This window comes from Camellia sinensis, chromosome 11 (assembly GCF_055761805.1).
Source record: "Camellia sinensis isolate YWXY chromosome 11, ASM5576180v1, whole genome shotgun sequence".
NCBI lineage: Eukaryota > Viridiplantae > Streptophyta > Magnoliopsida > Ericales > Theaceae > Camellia > Camellia sinensis.
The window spans coordinates 52599882-52608101 of NC_138971.1; the positions used below are offsets into that span (position 1 = coordinate 52599882).

Consider the following 8220-nt stretch of genomic DNA (forward strand, 5'->3'; position numbering starts at 1 on the left):
ATGCAATGAAAATCATGGCATGAATCCTAAGGGCCCAGTTGCCACTAAAATGATACGTGAATCATTTCAAGTATGGGAAGCATTTTAACACATAATTAACATCGCATAATAGTAACAATATCTAATAAAACGCAATAAACAGGACCCAAATGCATAAACCAATCTATGATCATGAATGTGAAATATAAATAAGAAATAAAAAAGGAAGAGATAGAGATAAGAGAAAAGGAGAAGAGGAAGAGAAAAGGAAAATAAATGCACAAGAAAGCTATAACAATAAGAATCACAAGTAATAAAGGGATAAAGAGTAAACGAGGAACAATCTAAAGTATAATGCAAATAAAGGAAAGTGAGTAAAGTAAAATGATTAGAATCAAGAGAACAAAGAGAGGGAGAAATGGATGAACAGTGGAATGAATCTATTCCAAAAGTCATGGAAAGAGGCATAAAGCATAGCAAAGGCCTCAATCTATGAAAAGTAACTTGAGTGGAATGATCCAAGCCAAAACTCAAAAGAAAGGAAATTAGACCCCTAAAAAATGTAGAAATCTATACCTCTATGAAATGCCCAAATCCACATGGTAAGAGGGCGTAAAAGGGTAGATTCCAACCATTCTCTCATCAAAGAGAGAACTCAAAAGAGGCTAAACTATTAAAACTAAAGACAGGATAAACTTAAAGGAAATGGAAGAATTTGCTTATTCTACTCATGGAAATGAGCATGAATGCTCGAAGCCATGTAATCAAGGGGTGAGAAAAGAGATCTCAACATTTCTTTCAAAAAGAAAGCAACACAAACCAATCTACTAAAAGAAAAGACAAAACAAACCTAAGAAAAGTGGAAGAATCTCCTTCTCCTACTCATAGAAATGAGAATGAATGCTCGAATCCATGTAATCAAGGGGAATGAGAATAGATTTCAACCATTTTCAAAGGGAAAGCCTATGTTTAGCTTCCTAGCAAATGAAAGAGAAAGTGCTAAGAAAGATCAAGAAAGTAATAAAACAAAGACATTAATGAAAGGATTTGGCTATATTTCACTATATAAGCCATTTACTCAACTAGAAAATGAAAGAAAAGAAAGCACTAGATAGTGTTTGGCAACTAAGAAAATAAGAGAGAAAATGCTAAGAAAATGAAGGCAATATGCAATACAACACAAGATATGAGGGGTGTGGCAAGGATCCTCAAGTAACCTCAGGCCCAACACATCAATAATCTCTCAATAGAAGCAATATATAAGTAGTGTTTGAGAGAATAGAAAGGAAGAGGAACAAAAAAGAAAAGAAAAGAATAAATAGATGGAAGAAAGGATTACCTCTAAGCTATTGGGCCCAAGCTGGTGATGGATTCTCTTCCAAACTCCCTCAAGTCTCCAATGATGCTATGTCTCATCAAGTTCCAACCATAGAAGAAGAAAAGGTAAGTATATGTATGTGTATGAAAGTATAGAGAGAGAGAGAGAGAGAGAGAGAGAGAGAGAGAGAGAGAGAGAGAGAGAGAGAGAACTATGGTGCTCAATTCTCCAAATCAAGGCAAAAATTTCAAGGACCAAAATTCAAGGACCCTTTCTCTCTACCCAAATAGATGTATTAATTTATAGGCCTTTGATGCTCTAGAATATACCATTTCGCCAAAATATCTCAAGAATGTGCAAATGACCTATTCCAGGATGTTGGGGGGACAATCTTCTAGAAACTGTTTGTGCCGCACGGATTGGGCGGCCGCAACATTGTTTTATAGTTGTAGCTTTAGGCTATACCCGTAGGAAAATACAAGACTACAACTAAACAAAAGCTACGACTTTAACAGAAGCTACTGCATTTTGAGAAGATGAGGTTGAACAAAAAGTTGCAATTTGAGCAGTTTCTAGAGATTTTTTTTCCCTTTCTTGCATTTCAACTTTGTCCTTAACCATTTTCAAGAAGAAAATTTTTTTTTTTTTTTTAAAAGTAGGTTTTTTTTTTTTTAATAAATGTAGAGCTTCGTACTTAGTTGAATGATTAAAACGACATCTCAAACCTTTGAAAATCATTTCGAAAATAGTTTTGAAGGTCTTGACAACATTTTGGCCAAAATGAGCATAAGGTTAGGCATTCTCTCCTCATCCATAACTTGTTCTTGAAGGACCTAAAACATCACATTCTTGTTTTCATCATCGAGAGATTTTGGAAGACAACCAAGTCTTGGGGCTAGTTAAAATAGGGTGTCTACAGTTAGCTAATATTCTGTCTAACTTCCAATAGCTAATATTTAAAATTAAGATTATAAAACTTAATAAAATCACTTCCAATACCTTTTTTTTTTTTTTTTCCCCTTTGCTTGGAGCTTTCTCTTCTTGGGCTAACACTTGTTCTCTTTCTTTTCTTTGCTTCAAGAAAATATTCAACCTTTGGTGCATGTTGCTAGAGCTAATTGAACACTTCATCTAATATATATATATATATATATATCCAACTTGCAATATATAAATGACATGAAATGCAGATGCATTTCATTTAAGAGCAAATTTGGCATTTTATGGCCCTTAATAGATGACGTCACCATATTCCGTTTGGTTAATAGACGTCTGACCAATAGGACTTTAATATTACATGAACTCCTAAAGTATGGAGTGGCAGTGTGATTTCAAGAAATAAGGGAGGTGTCAGTGTGATTTCAGAACATTGGGGGTGTTAGTGTGACACCTGGGTTTTTCGGACCGCTCGAGCGACACTTTTTTCACTTGAGCGTAGATCTTCAACTCCCAGTAGTTGTCAATTTACAAGTGGGACAGCTCAAGCGGTGGAGTTGTCGCTCGAGCGTAGAATTCATACTCCTAGTATTTTTACTGTAGCTCTACAAAACTTCTAGGACCTCTTATTTTTCACTCGAGCGAAAGAAGTGTCACTCGAGCGATCCTTCCAAATTTGTATTGTTCGCTCAAATGAAGGAAATTGCGCTCGAGCGATCAGTCGGGAAGCAAATTTTTAAAAGTTGATTCTTATTCCTTTTCTCTCCACTTTTTCATATCACTCTCTCTCAAATCTTATTTTTTGAAAACCCTAACTCACAAACCTTAGATTTCTCTTACTTCAACCCAAGATTTCCTCAAAATCATCCAAGGAAAGTTGAAAGGAAGTCTAGATCAACATTTTTACCGATTGTTTCGCAAGCTCATCAACATTTCAAGTGTGGTTCTCAAGCCTAGCTTCTTATTTCGAGGTAAGGGTGTCTTTAACTCGCTATATCTTCAATTTGAAACACTTATGTGGTAATTTCATTAGCCATTCATGTTGTGTAAATATATATGTATATATGTATGTATATGTATAAATTGCATTGCTAGTAAATGATTTTGGAAAATGTGGTGATATTCTATGATTATGGATGAAATCATGTTTATTATTGAAAATTATAGAAATGATGATGAAAGTTGATCTCCAATTTGTACATTAGAGAGAAAACCCCAAAATTTTTCCTAAACCCTAACTTTGAGATTTATTCAATAAAAGAGGGGTTTTGCTTAATTGGTTTCAAAAACATGAAAATTGAATGTATTTATTTAACTTTAAAGGTGGAATGTAAGATTTGAAGCTCTTCCTACTACAACATATCAAAGTTTTAGAGACCAAATGTTTTGGTCTTTAAAAGTGAAAGACATTTAGGGACCAATTTCTATCGTCATGAGGATAGTCGCTAAAAGGTTGTCCCAAAAAGTCAAAAATATGGCTTTTAGCGACAAAATTTTGAAAATGTCACTAATAAATAAACTTTTAGGGACAGCATAAATTGGTCTCAAAATGGTTTTTTTTTTAGATCAAAAATTTGGTCCCAAAAGGATAATAATTCATCACTAATGTCTAATTTTCGTTGCTAAAATTATAATAACGGCGCTTTTCGCAATAAAAATATTTGGTCCTTAAAAAATAATTTTGTCCCTAAATTTTGGTCTCTAAAACCTTAATTTTTTGTAGTGTCCCCTATATAATCCTTGATGATAATGAGAATTGCTTATAAGATATCCTTCATTATTGATGTGAGAAATATGAATTGTTATGTTTTGGAATTATCTTAGGGAAAATTAATGGTTTCAAAATTCATGCATCATATGCATCTTACATCCTCTCTTGACATCATAATTAAATGAAGGTTAAAAGGTTGTAAAAGGGTAAATTGTCTATGAGTCCAGGTAGTGAGTCGGGTTGAGTTGAGTTGTGTATTGTAATTGGTACCCGTGCGGGGAGTCAAGATGTCCAATTGCCCTGTCTGTGCATATCACCGAACAAATGTGGGAAAATATTTTTGGGTGTCCACGAGTTTGCCTTTTTTGGAGCCGGAAAATGTGGAAAAACATAGTTTTGGGTGTCCACGTCCCCAACGTTTATAGAGCCGGCAAATGTGGGACTATTTTCTATATACAAAATTATAACTATATATATATTTTTTGAATTTCAACTCTTACTTGGGATGTTGTAGTATGTTTACCATCTGAAGTGAGTGTGAGAAAGATAGAACAAAGTTTATGCATTGCATCTTTTCTTTTACATACATAGACACTCGTACCCATTTTCATTTCTATAATTCAAATGTTACATTGCATGATCATATGTTTTTCAATTGACTGTATAACCTGTTAAATTCATCACCTACTGGGCTTATGCTCACCACAAAAATAACAATTTTAGGAAATGAAGATGACGTATCCACTAAATGATGGCATTCATAAAAAAGGACTCTTTTGGAGTTTGATGACATAGCTATTGAAGTTTTGTTGGGTTTGGCTATGATGATTGTAATTAAAGGTTGATTTTGTGTGTTAATGTAGTAAAGGGCATATTCTGGAGAGAGGTCCATTTGGACTTTATTTTTTTATTTTTTTTGTATATGTTTCTTGCCTATTGAACTATTTTGCTTGTTGGGGATGTAAACAATATTGTAACTTTTGGGAAATAGCTCAATGGAAAAGAATGCTATGATCTTGTTACTATGTTTATTCTTTTTTATGCGTTGTGTGTTGGTAATGCTTGGGAGAACAGGATCTAGAATGGTTCTTTCAAGGACATTACAGTTAGTGTGATTTACCCTAGATTTTTTAGTTGTCTTTTAGTAATGAGTATGATAGAGAAACAGTAAAAAGATGCGTATCTTACACTTTTTTTTTTTAACTACACCACAATAATTTGTAACAAAATTATAATAATTCATAATTTTTCTCATTATAATAGTTCAAAACCTTTTAATATTCATAGCATAACTACAATAATTCATAATTAAGTCTTACTAACACCACAAAAAATCATCTTCTAATGGTAAGAAAGTGTGTGTTATAAATTTTTTCTCAAATAAAAGAGGGAAAGACTAAAGAGAGAAAACCGAAAATGAGAGATAAATCAAAGTGAGATGAATGAGGAAAAAAAAAGAGTAATAATTAATTATTTGAAGGAAAAAATACCTTTAAAAGGGACCTTGTGTGTTTATAGTATTTTAAGGAAACTCCCTTGCCTAGAACTATCATTCTAGACAGTCTAATGGTATCCTAGATCTTGGGCATAGCTGTGTGGCTTAATAGGAAAAGAAAAAGGTGAATACTTCCACTAGTTGGGTAGAAGTAGACAACCCTAATGAATCAACTATGAAGGTAGCTAACATATATGTATAATCCAACAGAAGATTGATGTATTTTTGACCTAAAAAGTCTAAAATTTGGAATGATTATCACAAAAATTTAGAAATTAGATTGATGATCTGAGTGCCTTATAATAAAGTGATTTTTCAAATCTCAAATTCATCATATATATTTATATATCACATTAGATTTGCTATCTCATTTGTTCTCATTACATTGGTTGAATGAGTTTCATTACTAATGTCTATTATTAATACAGTAATGACACATTACATGATAAACTAAACAATAATGCTTGAGACCACTAAAAGTAGTGCTCTAAAAGCACCACTAGTGATGTGGTAATGGACGGGACCCACTGCTTGTGTCTTGTTTTTTTTTTTTTTTTTTTTTTACATGCTTGCCAACTCATTAGTAGTGCTTTAGAACACCACTTTTAGTGAGATGTATCATTACCCTAAACTAAATAACTATATAAATATAATTATTATAACATTAATCTTTGTACAAACTTCGACCTATCACCTAATACAGAGCATGTGTATTAAACAACCAAAAATTTGTTTTTCAAAAATTAAACTTATTTTTTGAAAAATGAAAACTCGAAACGTACATATATGATTAGTTGTTGTTTTTTTTTTTTTTTTCCAGTATTTTTCCATGGTTAAGGTTGTACATTTGACCATTTTCAAATTCTGTAACATTGAGAACTTTGTGCATGGGACTGCTTTCAACACTTTGGCGCCCTCCAAATAAATTTTCTGACTTCGTCCTGAGAACTGAGATTAGTAGATTGAACTTTAATGAGTTGAGCTTAAACAATTTGATTTTTTTTTTAATACTAATAGTAGATATAGCTTATCGAGAAAAGAAGTAGGTTGATGAAGTTTAACTTGAAAATTTAATGAGTTTAAAATTGTGTTTAAGCTTAATTTTTATATAATGAACCGAAGTTGAATATAAGTCAAACACGAGTTCAATCTAAATTTAAGAGAACTTGACAATCCAGTGGGGGCCACTATGGGGCTCGCTTTGATGATCGGTTGTTCATATTTTGTAAAGTTCTCCATGTATATTGCCTATAAATTAAAAAAAAAAATTAGGTTAAATCGATAATCATTTTTTTTTCTGTTCAATTTATCATGTTTGTTTTCAAAAAAATAGATGACTCGTCTTTTAAAAGCATACTTATCGTTTATTTTTTTTAAAATCAAATAAAATAAAATAAAAGGTTGTGATTATCTGATCGACCTAATCTTCTTTTTTTTTATAAATAATATAATAATAAAAAATCTTATAAAACAAACAGTTCACATTGGCTTATCGTCTATTACTTAGTGATTCATTATTACTTAACCTTACTTGCACGAAAAAACTTAATGACAGTTTCCAATACCTTTTCATCTTCTCCTCTGCCTTTTGGATTCAGCAATAAACCACATTAATTAATCAAACTTGTGCTTAAGCATATACAATCGGAGACAATCATATTCTATATCCTCTCCTTTGTAATGTGACAAAGTAAGATCAAAATTTAATGTGACTGACCAATCAACATCTCAGACTAAACATAATGTGACTTCTTAATAATCTGAGTGGAAGAATAGATAACATCAGCTCGACTAGCTGTTACATAAAATACTTTTTCCTCTTTTCAGACCATCTCTATAAATTCATTCCTCTCCTCCAACTTTTCATCATCATATCTATCTGTGTCTCTTTATATATCATGGAGCTCAAATACATCATACTTTTCTTGCTCTCAACCACATCTTTCCTGGAAAATGCAACTGCAGCTAGGGACCTGCCCATTGAACAGGGCTTGTTCGCCACACTGGAATCCGATGGAGGTTTGGTAGATTGCTGGAATGCGCTGGCGGAGATTAAAACATGTTCGAATGAGATTATTGTTTACTTTGTAAGCGGCACCACCAATATAAGCCCTCCCTGTTGCAAAGCCATTAGTATGATCACTCACCATTGTTGGCATTCCATGTTGACTGCCCTCGGTTTCACAACCGACGAAGACAACGTGCTTCGAGGCTACTGTGATGGCTCCTCTGCCCCTGCAGCTGCTGCTACTCCGCCAGTCCAACCTCCGGTAGATTTAATGGGTGATGTTTTAGTCTGATAAGATTAATATGCTGGACTGTTAATTACCATAGTTGGGATTGCTAAGATTACTTAACTTTCATGTTTAGTTTTGGTTTTGGTTTGTGTTGTCTTAAATCAAATTCTCTGGTGGAGTTTTCGATCGTCAAGGGTGATTGGTGTTCTCTTCCACGTTGTTATGGGTGTGTATATATATATATTTTTGAATTTAGATCCTCTCCATTTCATTCTATTCATGGAGATCTCTACTGGTGACAAATCATAAGGTATAAGAAAATGAAATTTTTTTAATAACAGAATCACGTGTCAAAATGACATGACAATGGTCTTGCGGTATAGTGATAATTTGATAGCATTGAAGTATTGTTCTACGTCATTTATTATTTGACACTTGTCTATTTGTTCATCAAAAAACCAACAAAAAATATTGAATCCCACTGTTTTAACCGATCAATATCATATCAAGTTCGAACACCACATAACAGAGCAAAAAAATAATC

The 8220-nt window shown here is 32.9% G+C and overlaps 1 long non-coding RNA gene across 1 annotated transcript; it reads right to left on the reverse strand.

Moving 5' to 3' along the window:
- Positions 1-7076: 7076 nt before the first annotated feature.
- Positions 7077-7735, reverse strand: LOC145801952 (uncharacterized). Its single transcript, XR_014343897.1, has 2 exons — positions 7587-7735; positions 7077-7481 (listed from the first exon to the last, which is right to left on the reverse strand). It is a non-coding gene; the product is annotated as an uncharacterized LOC145801952 (long non-coding RNA).
- Between the last annotated feature and the right edge of the window lie 485 nt (positions 7736-8220).